Genomic DNA, 16,523 nt, shown 5'->3' with positions numbered 1-16,523 from the left:
GAGAAATCAGATAATATTTGTTAAAATCCTTGCATTAAGTTGGCAGTAAGTTTTAGGTTATAGAACTAGAACTTAAAGTAACAAACAAAAAAAAATGTAACCAAATTTGAAGAGGTATGCTGACCAGAAAAAAAGGTTATTTTATTCAGGCAAAGTAATAACCGTACTTAAAAGGTTATGTTAGCACTTTCTTACCATTACAGTTATTTATGGCATTGTAAATAACTACTATAAGTAACTACAGATTGCTCCCTGCTTTCACACTTTTCTTACCTATAATTGGTCACCCAATGTTTTATTCCTTCCTCATTGCCTATTGAAACTCCTTCTACCCTCAGTGGAATCACTGCTCTGAAACCCACTATTTTTTGTATCAATACTTTCATTTCATCCACTATAAAGCCATCAGATGTTTAAAAAGTTTTTAAAACATGAATCAGAGTTTCGTTTTCAGAACTTAGCTTAGTTATGCATGGGTGAGATCATTACACATTTAATATAGTCCTCCAAATGAGTAATGTATAACATAAAAGGAAGGTCCCTTAGAGTCTGAAATTCTTCCGTTTTGAAATCCGTTCCCTTCCCATCTGTCTTCTTTGTTCAAGAAGTTTGTAGTCATTTTCAGAATCCACTCCAGAAACCAACTTTTTAATTTAGGTATCAGGCAAACCATTCAGAGCAAAAAATACACGAAGAAAAACAACGGCAGGTCAACAAGGATAAAGAGTCAGAGGTACAACCTGTAGGAGTGTTTTCGAAATGGGGGTGCAGCTGTACTTTGCGATTGCGCTGCTGCCTTGCAGTTTCACGTAAGCCTTGCAGCTCCTGGGACCCTCCCAACCTGTCTTCCACTGCCACACCCACCTCCATCTCTCTTGCACCAGTCACCACGCTCCACAGTCTGAGCATCTGGAAACCCCATGAAACCAAATTTCTTGAAACAAAATTCTGCCCCAACACCAGGATTCCAATTTTATATTTCCATAGTGCTTTCAAATCTACAAATTAAATTAACAAGAGAGCTATATTGGGGTAAACTGTATGAAATAATTTAACAATCCAAAATAATCCACGGAATACGTTTATTTTCTGCCTTCCCTGGTGTACCTGCACTTTGATGACCAACCTAGACTGACCAACATAGACCTTTGTGATAGCAATAACAGATATTACTCTGAGACAGTAACTCGAAGTGTGGTCCCAGGACCCATGGTGGGCTTCAAGATCCTTTCAGGAAGTCTGCAAACTTCTCCATGTTCCAACTACGTTATTTGTGTGAGGCCTGATTTTCTTCATATACTTCAACCAAAACATCAGATCACAACAGATTGGATGTAGAAGCAGCTATGAGAATTTAAACTAAGTCAGCAATAAAGATATTTTAAAATGTAAAATACTACATCTCTGCTCAATAAATATTTTTAATTTGGAAAATATAGTTACTTTTCATAAAATGTTATCTAGTTAAAATGTAATGGTCTTATTGGTATTTTCAAATATTTTAAACACTTTTCAGTTTTAGTTTTTATACTAAAACCTTTTCTCAGATATTATTCACCACATGAAAAAATACTCTTTGGGGTCCTCAGTAATTTGTAATATATAAAGGAATCCTGAAACCAAAAAGTTTGAGAACTAGTTCTCTGAGAAAATGTTTCTCAAAGAGTGTCCACCGACCATATGCATCAAAGCCATCTATGATACCTGTTAAAAATATAGACTTTCAGACTCTATAAAAGACCTACTAAATCATAACTTATGCAGTCATGAACTTATATTTTTACCACAGCCTTCAGATGACTCTTAAGCGCACTAATGTTAGAATAATCTAATAAAGAAGTATAAAGATATCAGAGTCCCATGGATTCACATCTTAGTTCCACCATTTCTTGGTTCTAATGGTCACCTGTACCCCCCTCAACTGATTCCTGGCTCTTACTTTCCCCTCCCCCCATCTCCTGAATCCTCTTCCAATTGCACCCTCTCAATTAAATAGGTGCTCATTTCCGGATAAAGATTGACAATTTCTACATAAGAGAAGTTTAAGGGTAGCAATCTGGTTCTTAGAGAACATTAGGGACTTACATTTTCACTTCCCTAGGAAGTACATTAGTTTCACTTAGTTTTATTTGTGGTGGCTATGGTAGACAATGGAGATTGGGGAGGGGAGGTAATATCGCCTAGGCCACTATTTGGCATTACCACTTACCTATTTGCTTCTGCTTCTGAACAGGGATGGCCTACTCAGAGGATTTTATTTTCTGTCCTTCACCTCCAAGCGCATAACCCGTGAGGCTTGTAGCCATTTTGTATTCCCTTAGTCCTACCTCAAATCTATTATCCTTGTAAAGTAGACATCTACTTCCTCAGTGCCCTCTGTGATTTGCATGCACAGTGCTGACCAACTAGAGGCCTGGTATTGGTTATGGTGTTATCAATTTAGCCAATTAACAGAAACCTAACACTAACTTATGAAATGCTGCTCAGTAGTGAATGAACACTTAAAGAACCACAGACTTATTTAAAGAGAGAGAAGTTCTCCACAGAACAGTGCTGCTCAAGGTATAGTCCAGTATCACTCACGATCAGAACTATATAAGGTGTTTTTTAAAAAATGCAGATTTCTGTGCTCCATCCAAGACCAAGTGTATCAGAATATCTGGGAATGAGACCTAGAAATTTGTAATTTTAACAATTTCCTCAGATTATTATGGTATAAATTAAAGTCTGAACACCATTGCCATAGGGGAAATTTCAACAAGAAACAATACAAAGAATAGGAAAAATAAGCATATTCTGCTGTATCAACCCCTCATTGTTTCATTGATTGCAAATGGATGGATAATGTCACCCACATTCCCTTCCATAGAGACTTTTTCCATGTATTCAGTATGTACTATTCTGTCAGTGTGCCTAGGATTAGGGAGTATAATTCAAAGTAACTAAAGTCACAAAATAGCAAGTATAAATCAGAATGCCCATCTATTTGTTTATAATGGAAAATATTGCAAACACAGGGATGTTCAGTTTGATAACCAGCATACTGAATCTATTAAATAACACACATATAAAACCAAATTATAATCAGAAATTACTATGATGAGGCTAGAATTATTTTAAAATGGAGTCAGTAGATATTCTTAATGATTACTGCCTCAATTTTCATTTGATCTACTACCCGTCTCCAACACTGGATTGGGGACTTGTGTATTCCAATCTGCTAATTGGGGCACTCTCTTTCTTAGACATTGCTGGATACTTACAGCTAGCTCTCTGATTTTCCCTAAAATAGTACTTTTCTTTCTGATAATTAAGTTTATTGTTAAACGATTAGATTTCACCTTTCCAATTTATGATCTCATTCTATTCATGACCTCCCTGCAACTCAGCCAAAATTTTGGGTGTTTTCAAATCAAATCATATAAGCAGTCTCTCGGGTTAATTTTACAGGTGGCTTACTTCCCTGTGGCTTTTAATTTTTCTTAATTTCAGTTTGAATTTCTGACTCCATTGTATTAATTGTACAAGGCACTTGGAATTTTGCAAGTATAAGCAATACATTTTTAAAGAGCTCTTAAGAATATTCAGTATGATATCTATACTGTACTATATTCTAATAGTAAAAGTTTCATGGCAGAATTTTTACACTATAAGCAATAATTACATTATGGCAATTAGAGAATATTTTCAAAACATTTTTCTGTGTTAAAAGACATTCGATAAAGATGGCAAATAAGTATGTGAAATGATGCTCAACATCAAATTTCGTTAGGGAAATGCAAATTAAAACAGCAACAAGACACCACTATATACCTATTAGAATGGCCAAAATGCAGAACACCGACAACACCAAATGTTGGCCAGGATGTGGAGCAACATGAACTCTCATACATTGTTGGTGGGAATGTGAAAAGTGGTGGGTACATCCACTTTGGAAGACATTTTGATGGTTTCTTACAAAACTAAACATACTCTCACCATACGATCCAGCAATCATGTTCCTTGGTATATATCCAAAGGCGTTGAAAACCTATGTCCACACAAACACCTGCACATGGATGTTTATAGCAGCTTTATTCATAATTGCCAAAATTTGGAAGCAATCATGATGTCCATCAAAATATGAATGAATAAATAAACTGTGGTGCATCCAAACTTTGGAATACTATGCAGCACTAAAAAGAAATGAGCTATCCAGCCTTGAAAAGACATGAAGGTAACTTAAATGGATATTACTAAGGGGAAAAAGCCAATATGAAGAGACTATATACTGAATGATTCTAAATATATGACATGGGGCATAAAGGGAGAATCTACGACCCTGTCTAACAAAAATATCAAAGCAAACCTTGAAATAAAAGTATATCTCAGTGACATTACACACACACACACACACACACACATACACACACAAGATTTTAGGAGGGTCCTATAAATAATACAGATTTTTATGCAAATGCTGCACACCAGGTAGGCCGTACACATATACATACATATTTTTCTTAACTTTTTTCTCTGTCCAGTCCATCTTCCACAGTGGCAAGTCTAGTTATTTTCCTTAGAAAAACAAAACAAACCTGATTCCCTAATCTTTATTTAATTAAATTTGAATTCCTTGGTTTGGCAGAAAGACCCTGGCCTCAACCTGCTTCTCCAACCTCACTTTCCCTTAACTCTCTTCCTCTTATTCTCTGCCCTTCCTCCATCTATCACTAAGATCCCTGTGCTTCAGCCACAGAAAATACCTTACTATTCCTCAAATATTCCAAGACTGTTCCCAACTCTTTGATTTTAAATAAACATGTTTCCTTTGCCCATGATAACTTCCCTTTAATCTCTGACTTTTCACATCCTCCTAATAGGAAATAATTTATTTCTTCCTTACATTTCCATGGCATGTTCATTCATCCATTCAACCAATATTTACTGAGTGCTTACTATGTACCCAGCACTGTGCTAGAAATTGTTGGTAACATTACAATACACTCATGGTCCCTAACCACATAGATTTTAGCAATGCTAATATTAAACAATTCACAAATAAGTACATAGTTGATATTATACTAGTGCTATAAAAATGTATAAGGTTTGATGGCAGCACATAAGCAGTACTTAGTCTACAGAATCAGGGAAGACCTCTCTTTAAAAGATAAATAGTCATTAGTCAGGTAAAGGGGATGGGAGTCTATCCAAGGCAGAAGGAAAGCATATGTTAAGGTGCTGAGGTAGTAATGAGCTTGACTCCTTCAAGAAACAATAGGCCACAGGGTTGCCGTTTTGATTCCCACATGGGCCAGTGCGCTGTGCCCTCCACAACTAGATTGAAGACAACAAGCTGCCACTGAACTGCCGGAGGGGCAGCCAGATGGCTCAGCTGGTTAGAGTGTGAGCTCTCAACCACAAAGTTGCCGGTTCAATTCCCGCATGGGATGATGGGCTGCGCCCCCTGCAACTAAGATTGAAAACAGCGACTGGACTTGGAGCTGAGCTGTGCCCTCCACAACTAGACTAAAGGACAACTACTTGGAGTTGATGGGCCCTGGAGAGACACACTGTTCCCCAATATTCCCCAATAAAGTTAAAAAGAATTCCTTCAATGTTTAAAAAATAAAAGAAACGATAGGCCAACATGACTGGAGAGTAATGACTAATGGTGATGGTGGCACAGGATAATACTGGAGAAAAGGGCAAGAGTATGATCATGAAGGACACTGTAAGCAATATAAAATATTTTGAACTTTGTCCAAAAAGCCATGGGAAGAGTTTTGAACAGAGGAGAGAGACATGCTCACATCTGCATTTTAGAAAAATCACTCTCAAAAATAAAGGAGAAAGAGAGAAAAGAAAAATCACTCTACTGTGTGGAAAATAAATCAGCAATAAGTATGACCACATGCAGAAGGAATGCTAATCTAAGTGAGAGATGACAGCTACTGGGACTAGCTTGGGGCTAGAATGCCATGGCTCTTGAACAACACCCTTAACTGAGCATCATACTGTACAGCAAGTGTGGAGCCACTGAAAATTTTAAGCAGGGAAGCGATGTGATCATATTTTCATTTTTTTAACAAAAAAAATGTAATGAAAATATCAAACTAAACCCAAATAAGTGTGATTATTTTCTGCAAAAACCTTGGAAATAGTGCACTATTTCACAACATTTCCCATTGTCCATCTCTCTCTCTCTTTTGAAGGTGTAAGTTTCCTTTAAAATGATTATGTCTAGTAAGTTTGCAAGTTGGTAATCCAGTTTTTGTGTCTTTGGTATTCTGTTTACAACATGGGGCTAGGGTATGAGGAGAGAAGAAAGGTACCCCTATTATGTCTAAAGTATCTCTTTTTAAAATAATTTTTTGCCCATAAATTTCAATATTTTCATTGTTAAAAGACCACCTTGACCCTTGTATGGAGAAATGATGTTAGCATGCTATGAAAAAATACAGGGCGATGGGTTAGGTAGTAGTCCAGGTACGATAGCTTGGAATGGGATGGTGGCAGTAAATGAAGATGGTCTGGACTAGGATACTGGCACTAGAGTAGGAGACAAATGGGCAGATATGAGACACTATTTCGCAGGTAGAAACAAGCGGATTCAGTGACTGATTGGATATGGGGAAGGGAGAAAAGGAATCGAGGATGAATACCAAGTGTCTGGAATCTGGAAGACAGAGGTTATCATTTATTGAGATGGGCCTCCCTAAAGATTAGTAGTAAAGGGTGGGTGAGCAAATTTGCTTTTGGACATGTTAATTTCGAGATGTCTGTTCGACATCCAAGCAAAGATTCTGAATAGGCCGATGATTACACAGAATCTGAGTTCAAAAGTGATGCACACTTGACTATCAATGTTGCATTTCAGTTAGTTTAGACTGATATTACATGGAGAATCTCTTTAGGGCAGCAATAATGATCTGTTATTACCTGTGGCATCAAATACATAAGAGGTACGTAACATATCTGTTTGTTTCTTTGAATTTGTAGTCAATCACAGTCACTGTTTCATCACAACTCTAAATACAAAATTAATGCAATGCAAAAAATTATTCAGTAATCTATATGTTTTGTATTTATAAGACAAGTAGTTTAGCATTTTTTTTTTATTGAATTGGCATAGCTTCTATTACTGGGCTTTTGGAGTTAGCAGTGCCTAGAACACAAATTCTCACAAAAATACACTCATGGTATAATAGAACTTCTAGCTAAGGCTGGATGAGGAGATCAGGAAATCTCCCCCCAAAGTACTATAAACCTGCACGAAGTTAACAAAAGCAACCATTTCAACACTTTGGAATTTGATCAAAACCATACATCCATCTAAGAGTTTATTCTTGAAAAATCACTGACCTTGGGGTACAAAGAGTAGGAATGTGTGACATTAGGCTCTGGAACTGCTTCACATTCCACCCCCCGCCCCAGTTCATTCAGCTCAGAGGTTCTGTAAGGATTTATACACTGAAAACCACAAAACATTGCTGAGAAAAATTAAAGAATATCTAAATAAACAGAGAGATAGTCCTTGCTCTCAGATTGGAAGGCTCAATATTATCAAGATGGCCATTCTCCCCAAATCAATGGATAGACTAAATGCAACCTCTATCAAAATCCCACCTGGCTTCTTTGCAGAAATTGACATTGACAAGGTGATCCTAAAATTTATATGGATCAGAATAGCAGAAACAAAGGGGGATCGAATATATGGTGATGGAAGGAGAACTGACTCTGGGTGATGAACACACAATGGAATTTATAGATGATGTAATACAGAATTGTACACCTGAAATCTATGTAATTTTACTAACAATTGTCACCCCAATAAATTTAATAAAATAAAATTAAAAAAAAAAAAGGAATAGCAGAAACAAACTTGAAAAAGTGGAACAAAATTGGAAGACTCACACTTCAATTTCAAAACTTAAGAAAGGCACACAGTTAATCAAGACAGTGTTGTATTGGCACAAAGATAGGCATATACATATGTGGAACACAACTGAGAACTCAGAAATAGAACCTTACATTTATGGTCAATTTATTTCCCACAAAGGTACCAAGACAATTCAATGGGGGAAAAGGATAGTATTTTCAAAAAATGGTGCTGGGACAAGTGGATATCCATGTTAAAATAATAATAATAATAATAATAAAGAAATTAGACCCTTACTTTACACCATATACAAAAAATTAACTCACAATGGATCACAGACCCAAATTTAGGAGCTGAAACTACAAAACTTCTAGGAGAAAATATAGGTGAACATTTTCATGACATCAGGTAGGGCAGAGAGTTCTTAGAATATTGAAAGCATAATCCAAGCAAAATGATATATTGGACTTGATCAACTTTTACTTCTCAAAAATCACAATAGGAAAATAAAACTCCATGCCTCAGACTAGAAGAAAGTATTTGCAAATCATAGATCTTATAAATGGCTTGTATACAGAGTAGTTGAATAACTCTCACAAGTCAGTAATTACTAGGGAGAGAAAAAACTCAATTAAAAATGAGCAAATGATTTGAATAGACATTTCATCAAAGAAAATGTATAACTGGCTTAAAAAGGATATGAAAAGATATACAACATCATTGGTCATTAGGGAAATGTAAATCAAAATCCCAACAAGAAATTACTACTTATCCATTCGAATGGCTATAATCAAAAAGGCAAATGATACTAAGTGTTAAGGAGGATATGGAAAAGTGGATCACTTGTGTGCATTGCTGGTGGCGAAGTAACAGGAGACAGCTACCTTGGAAAATATTTTGGCTGTTTCTTAACAAGTTAAACAAATGTACCATATAACAGCAATTTTATTCCTAGGAGTCTAACCCTGAGAAATGAAAATTTATGTCCACACAGAGACATGTGTATAAATATTCATAGTAGCATTACCCATAATAGCAAAAAAAAAACAAAAAAAAAACATAAAAAAAAATCCAAATGTCTAGCACGTAGTAAATAGATGAACAAAACATAATATATCTATATAATAGATTGCTGTTAATCAATTAAAAGGAACAAGCTATTGATACATGCTACAACACGGATACATCTCAAACACATTATGCTCAGTGAAAGAAGCTACACACAATGGACCACATACTGTAGGATTCTACGCACTTTTACGAAATGTACAGAAAAGGCAAATTTATAGAGATGGAAAACTGAAGAGTATTTGTTTAAGCCTAGGCGTGGGAGCAAGGATTAACTAACTGCTAATGGGCACCAGAGGACTTTTTGGAATGATAGAAAAAATTTTACAACTGAATTGTATGCGGGGTGATGGTTGCACAACTCTATAAATTTATTAATCATTGAATTATACACTCATAAAAGTGAATTTTGTAGTATGTATATTTCAATAAATCTATTAAAAACACACAGGGATATAATAAATGTAAGAATTTGGTGGGCTTCTTTTAAGACCCCTACTTAGCTTTCTTTAGGACTACTATACGTAGTAATTTTCATAGTTTATCTACACTAATACTCCTTACACACCAATGAATCACAAGCCTATATCTCTAGCCCTGACTGCCTTTTTCCAGTTCTAATCTCATATATCCAGTTGTCATACTACACCCTGCAAAAGTTAACCACCTCCTCATCTCCACCTCCTACCTCAATAAGCTTTCCTTCTCAATTTTCCCATAACTGACAGTGGCACTTATATCTATTCTGTATTTCTCATAACTTCAGTGTCGCTTTCAGTCTCACTACTTTTATCTCCATATTAAATTAGAAACTTAGTCAAACTAATTTTTCTCCAAAGCATCTCTTAAATTTGCCCTTTCCATTATCTAATCAAGCATCTTAGCATGTCTTGCTGATTTTAGGTCCTTATATACAGATGCTAAAGCAATCTACCTCAATCACTATTTTTCACATCACTACTGTCCTTGAAAACCTATAGTATCTTTAGCTATACATATACATATGTATTTTTTTCTTGCAAGAAAAATTACCTGCTGAAAAAAATTTTAAACAAAAAGCAACTGTGGAATATTCCATCTACATGTAAGCATAGTTAATACCTTGTTGGTCATAATTTCATATATTTTAATGTGCATTTATCCCTTTTATGTAAAAAATAAATTTATATACATAATATTTTATAACCTGCTTTCATGACGGGATGCTATATTTTGATCACCTTTCTAAGTAAAAAAATGTTCATCACTGTGGACAGCAGATTAGTGTTTCTTTGTGTAGATGGACTTTATTTAAACAAACTATTGCTATTCCTCGTTATATTAAATCTAAAATTACAAAATTCCCTTTCAAAGTCTTCTCCAACTCTATGTTCTCCAATACCATCTCTTATTCTTTTCCAACGTAAACCTTTCATCCCAGACAAGGCAATCTGTTTGTACCTCACATATATTATTAATATGTAGTGATTTCCTGCTTTTTATGTCTTTGTAAAGCCCTAGCACCAATATATAACATTTTCACATGATATTTTTTGCGTATTACTATAATTGCTCCTGGGGTGCTTCATGATTTGATTTTTTTCTCTCCTAAATTATACTATAAGCTACATCAAAGGCAACTTTCAAGGTTTTATTTTCTGTACTTTCAAAAGAATTACCACAGTGCTAAGTATACAGTAGGCAATCATTAAATTAATGTTGATTTAAATGAATAACATTTCTTGCATTCATTTATCATAAGTTTATGAGCGCCTACTAGGTGCATAACACTGGGTTAAGTGTCATCAAGGAAACAAAGAAATATATGATACATGGTATCTCTTCTCCAGCTGGGAGAAATAAATAAGACACATGAAGGGTTAGACAACACAAGGCTGCCATTCAAAAGGATTTCAAGAAGCAGTCCATGATTAAGAAAAAATGAGAAAAGAGAAAATGAGTGATTCAGGGATCAGAAAAAGAGCTAACTGAGCTTTAGTAGAGATAAGTTGGCTATTAAGAAGTAAAAGAGGCTGAGAGCATTTCAGGCAGGGAAAACGGACTAAGTGAGAAGGACAGAGATGAGAATTCAGGGTTTGTGCAGATAATTTGGAAGAAAATTAAATTTGAAAAGGTAGGTTGAGGCCAGAAAGCGAGTGGTCATGAATGCCTGGTTAAGCTGCCCAGGCTTTATCTTGTTAAAATAGCCATTTCCTGAGCACCTACTATGTGACCTGTGGTTTACATGCATAGTGGGCACTTGTTTACATGCATATTGGGCATTTGCTGGATATTGGGCATCCATTTCCACATTCTCATGGCACTCTGATTTTCTTTTGAGAAGAGACCAATGGGACTACAACTAGAGCCCTCACCCTTCCATAGTGAGGGGCAAGAAATTAAATTGAAGATGACTGATGTTCCAGTTCATCTCACCCTTAACATCATGATTAGACTATTCTGGTTATGAGGCCCTAGCTGTGTTTTCTGCTTCCTAGGTATCCAGAGACACTTCAGTTCCTGCCTGTTTCCAGACCTGACTCACTAGCCTCTCAGATTCTGTAAGACCCTGTTATTTCTCCAATCAATTAAATTTTGAGTAAGATAGCCAGAGTTGATGTATGTTGCTTATAATTAAAAAGTCCTAATTGGAAAAGTTGTATATTATTTTCCACATGTCACTAAATAAGGAGACTGTACATTAGTGAGATTAAGTAAGTTTTCAAAGCCATACAGCTAGCAAGTGGCAAATGTGGGCATGTTTGACTCTGAAATCTAAGTTCTATAAAAGTGCTTACCAAAGACTGCATGGTATGACCAAGATTCAATTATAGTCTGTCAGACTTCAAAGATGCTGTTCTTTTTCCAGATGGTGTCCATTCTGCCTTTCAATGAGGATTCAGTGCAGATTTTCAAGAAGGGTGTGACATGTTGAAAATGGCATTTTAGAAAGGTTGATTTCACAGCAGAATATTAGGCTAGAAGGGGAGCAAGAGAGCTTGAGGTAGGAGATAAATGAAGAGAATGAGGTAAATGATCCAGATGGGAAATGACAGTTGCCTGAAGTAGTGAAATGACAGTAGAAATGCAACAGAGTATAGAAGGGAATAGTTACTAGACTACTTTGTCAGTTGTCATAACTGTCTCTCTGAAATGGACATCCCACTAATTTTAAAAATTATTTTAGAATGACTTTGGTCCAGTGATTTCAAATTACAGTCTAGTAAGAATATGACTTTTACTGGATTAAACAGAAACTCTTAGTAAGCATATTGTAATCTTAGAAGCAAACGTCCATTTGCAGCTAAATTATGTACACATCATTTGCAGAAAAATGCAATTTGCCTCGTGATTTTATAATCAAGCAACATTTTATGGCCTGAAATTTCTTCAAATTATCACAAAACCACAGGAAGAAAGGATATCACAAAATCTAAATAGATATTTATAGGAATTGGCTTAAGTTTTTCCCACAAAAGTAAAAATAAACTTTGCAGAAGAATGGTTGATCTACTCACGATCTCCATTTTCTAGGCAACATGAGCTTTTAGAAGCAAGAGTTATTTTCCTCATTAGGAAGTAGCTGTACAGCATACGGAATACAGTCAGTAATATTGTAATAACTATGTATGGTGTCAGATGGGTACCAGACTTAATGGGGGGATCACTTCATAAGTTATATGAATGCCTAATCACTATTTTGTACACCTGAAACTAATATAATATTGTATGTCAACTGTAATTGAAAACTAAAAAAAACTGAAAACAAAAGATAGCTGTACAAGTTAATAGGAAAAATGATACAAGTTTCAAAATAAGAGGAAAGGAAACTATTCAAATGAAAGAAAAGTTTACTTAGATTGTGAACATAATGGAGAGGAGGGCAGTGCTGCCTCTGATAATGTTTTAGTGTCCCATGGTTTGGGAGTAACTTTGCATAAAGGCTTCAAATATCTATCAGAATAAAGCATGAACTGGCTGACAAATGGTGCATTTTGCAAGGTACCAATGTATGAGAATACCTCAGACCAGGCTGTATGAGTGCTGCTCAAGCAAAAGATAGTCCCTGCTTTGAAAAGACAGTAAATGGGACAGTACTCAAACCCTCTGCATAAATCTTACTTGACTAAATAACAACCCAAACTTTGTTCAAACAATTTCATTGTTGCCTTATTTGTCCCTTTTATAGTTATAAAAATAATACACACTCATTGTTTAAAAATTCAAAAAATGCTTCCGAATAGAATATACAATGTTCAAGCTTTGCTTTCCATCTAATTACATTAGTTTGGTGTGTATATTTTCAGACTTTTTGATAATGTGAACACACACACATGCACACCCCATATATACAACTGTACTTTTAATAGAGCTGAGATCATACTAAAGATACTGTTTTGCAACTTGCCTTTCTGATTTGACACTCTACTGTGTAGAACCACTCTTGTTTTCAGTTATCAAGGCAGATATGTTCTCAAGCTCTGGTTTCCAGCATTTTCCCAAACACTTAAATGATTAAATAGCTGTTTTTTGTGTTAAAAAAACAAAAACAAAACAAAAAACCCTTGACTAGCCGACAAAATAATAAAGAAATTGGGGAATTTGGTTTTTAATACTTTGAAAGAAAGGAAAATTCAATGTGACATATAGATGGTGCTTAATTCAAACATCAAGACTCTCATAACAACAAAATAATAATCTGGTTCTCCTAGTAGCCTTTTCAAAATTATCTCATCTTATTTAACTGAAACTTTATGAGTATCCATTTTTATGATATACCAGAGTACAATTTATTGAATGGAGATGTTTTCCTTTAAAAGCCTATTGTTTGTAAAGCAATCTTCACATCATTATTTTCTGTAGGAGCCTGACTCTGAGAAACTATGCTATCCGGCAGCACATGACCTAATTCCTGGAACCGTCAGTTTGCCCTTAAAAGGTCACGTCTCTGATAAGTAAAGCCCCTTCCTCATTCCGCTCTCTCCTTCCTCATTCACTCCCCGCCCAGTTTACCCTAACCCATATAAGCTTGTAGCTACAATAAAAATTTTGAGGCTTGATCAGAATTTTGTCTTGCCTCCATTTCTTCGCGCCTCCTATTTTCTCTTTTCAGGGTGTCTCCCTTCGGTCCCTGTTGAATGCCCCGCTGGTCGGGGCAATTTTCTGAAAATTTTGTCTTCTGAAAGAAAATACAGTTCTTCAGTATCTGCGGGAGATCGGTTCCAGCCCCATCTTCCCCCAGGATACCAAAATCCAGGTGCTAAGGTCCTTTATATAAAATGTCATGGTATTTGCATAAAACTTATGTCTGCATATAGGCTACAGCAGGCTATTCCTACACATCACTTCATTCACGCGGATTCAGCATAGTGCTTTGGCGAATGGTAAATTCACGTTTTGCTGTTTGGAATTTTCAGGATTGTTTTTTGAAATATTTTTGATCCATGGTTGGTTGAATCTGCAGATGGGTTGAATCTGCCGATGCAGAACCTGCAGATACCGAGGGCTGACTGCATTAATTAAACAGAGGGGGAAAGTAAACACACATTTTAACTTAATATTAAATATGGATCCTCATTAGATTCTAGAATTTTTTCTTCTGAAGACGCTGCATGGCCTCCTAGCTATTAATAACGTGTGTGAGGTACTCCTATTTAGAAGTTGGTTGCTAAAACACGAATTCTTTAAATATTGAAAATTGTATAAACTAATGTGATTTGCTGTATGGCAATTATGCATCAGTAAATTTGGCACATTTAAGGGAACAATTGTTAAATAAAAGTGGGATGTAATTAAAGGCTAAAAAAAAAAAAAAAAAAAAAAAAAAAACTTCAGCAGCAAACAAAAGCAGTCCTGCTAACAGGAAGCCAGTTCATTAGTTCAAGAAGTTAGTTTAATACCACTAATAAGTGTGTTTTGTGCAGAGCAATAATCTGTGCAAGGACAGAGGGTTATATATGAGAAAATATCTCGGTCCCTGTCCTAGGGAAATTTAAAATATACTTAGGAAAAGAATGTGTGTGTGTAAGAAATGACCAGTGTGGCTCTGTTATAATGTCTATGAAAAAAGCATACAAAATGCAATGTAGCCTGACTAAATAAGCCCCAAAGGAAATGAAGAGCTAAAGAACTGTATTCCATTGGATAAAATAAATCTAGTAAGGAAGTTACAACACACTGATTGAACACTCACCATGTTCTAAGCGTTTTGCATGTATTATGTTATTTAAAGCTCACCATGTCTCTGTGAAGTAGGTACTATTATTATCCTCATTTTACAGATGAGAAAACTGAGACACAGAGAGTTGAGAAATTTGCCCAAGGTCACTAGAGGGTAAAAGACACAGCTTATACTTATATATACAGGCCTGATTCCAGACAGTGAAGTATCACTAATATCTTGGGATTAGAGCAGGGCTATAAGTGTTTTCAGGAAGATTTTCCTTTTCCTTTTTTTGTCTCCCAGGAAGATTTTTCAAAGAACTCTGTATAACATACATTAGAAGTTGGGGAACAATTTGGAGGCTATTGCAAGCAGATTAAACATTTAGTCTAATAATTTATGTAATTTTGCCTTTGTCATTTTTAATCTTTCTTCTAGACAAGGCAAGACACATTCTCATGATACCAGGTAATGAAATTGTGAGAATTAGAACACTTGGTTACTTCTAAACAGAGAATGCTTAATTAATCTTTCAGATAGACAAGCACTGGTTATAAAAGAAGACAGACAAACCTGCTCAATATTATAATTTTGAAATTTTGGTTACAACTGTTTTAAGAGAGTCACTAAAACAAAGTAATGAACCTGGAGAACTTGTGGCTCCACTTCTTGTTCCTCCTCTGTATTAAGCAGATTTTCTGATGATAACTAAAACCAGCAATGAATTCATTTGACATCCTGTCCATTTACTCACTTGTAGTCAGTAATGATACAACTTTCTCAACTTCTCTTTCATTGAGGAGTTAAGAAAACAGTGAAGTGTTAGCTATCTTCATCTTAAAAGCATTAATACTAGATTTGCTGAAGCATTCGTCTTTACTACATGGTAACCATATAATTTAATTGAAAAGCCTGCCACACTGGAGAATAACTAAACCAAGGATATTAGTACTCACCTTAACAACAAAATGTGACTTTAGATCACAAGGCAAATCCAACTTCTTTTCGAAGTTGAAAGGGATGGTGTGCATATAAAGCGCAACAACTGAAGCTAATTAAGCTCATTAGCCTTGGCCCTAGATCATATTTAAATGGGATAGGAATCCCTATGTGGCCCTGTGAATGGTATAATAATAGTAACAGACAACACTTATTGAGCTTTCATGCATCTGATAAATAATTTACATAGATTATCTCCTTAATTCTTATATAACTGCCTTATGGAAACAGTTCCTATCATTATCCTGTTTTTTTTTTTTGTTTTTTTTTTTTTTTTACTAAAATTTATTGGGGGTGATAATGGTTAGTACAATTACATAGGTTTCAAGTGTACAATTCTGTAATACATCATCTATATATCACATTGTATGTTCACCACCCAGAGTCAGTTCTCCTTCCATCACCATATATTTGACTCCCTTTACCCTCATCTACCACCCTCTTCCCCCCTTA

General features: G+C 35.5%; 1 protein-coding gene across 4 annotated transcripts in view; it reads right to left on the bottom strand.

Moving 5' to 3' along the window:
* Positions 1-16,523, bottom strand: part of FAM133A (family with sequence similarity 133 member A) — a 52,663-nt gene that overhangs the window by 24,304 nt on the left and 11,836 nt on the right. The window lies entirely within an intron of this gene.

Source organism: Rhinolophus sinicus, chromosome X (genome assembly GCF_036562045.2).
Source record: "Rhinolophus sinicus isolate RSC01 chromosome X, ASM3656204v1, whole genome shotgun sequence".
NCBI lineage: Eukaryota > Metazoa > Chordata > Mammalia > Chiroptera > Rhinolophidae > Rhinolophus > Rhinolophus sinicus.
Note: the sequence above shows the minus strand (reverse complement) of the source record. Positions and strands in the feature narration are given on the sequence as shown.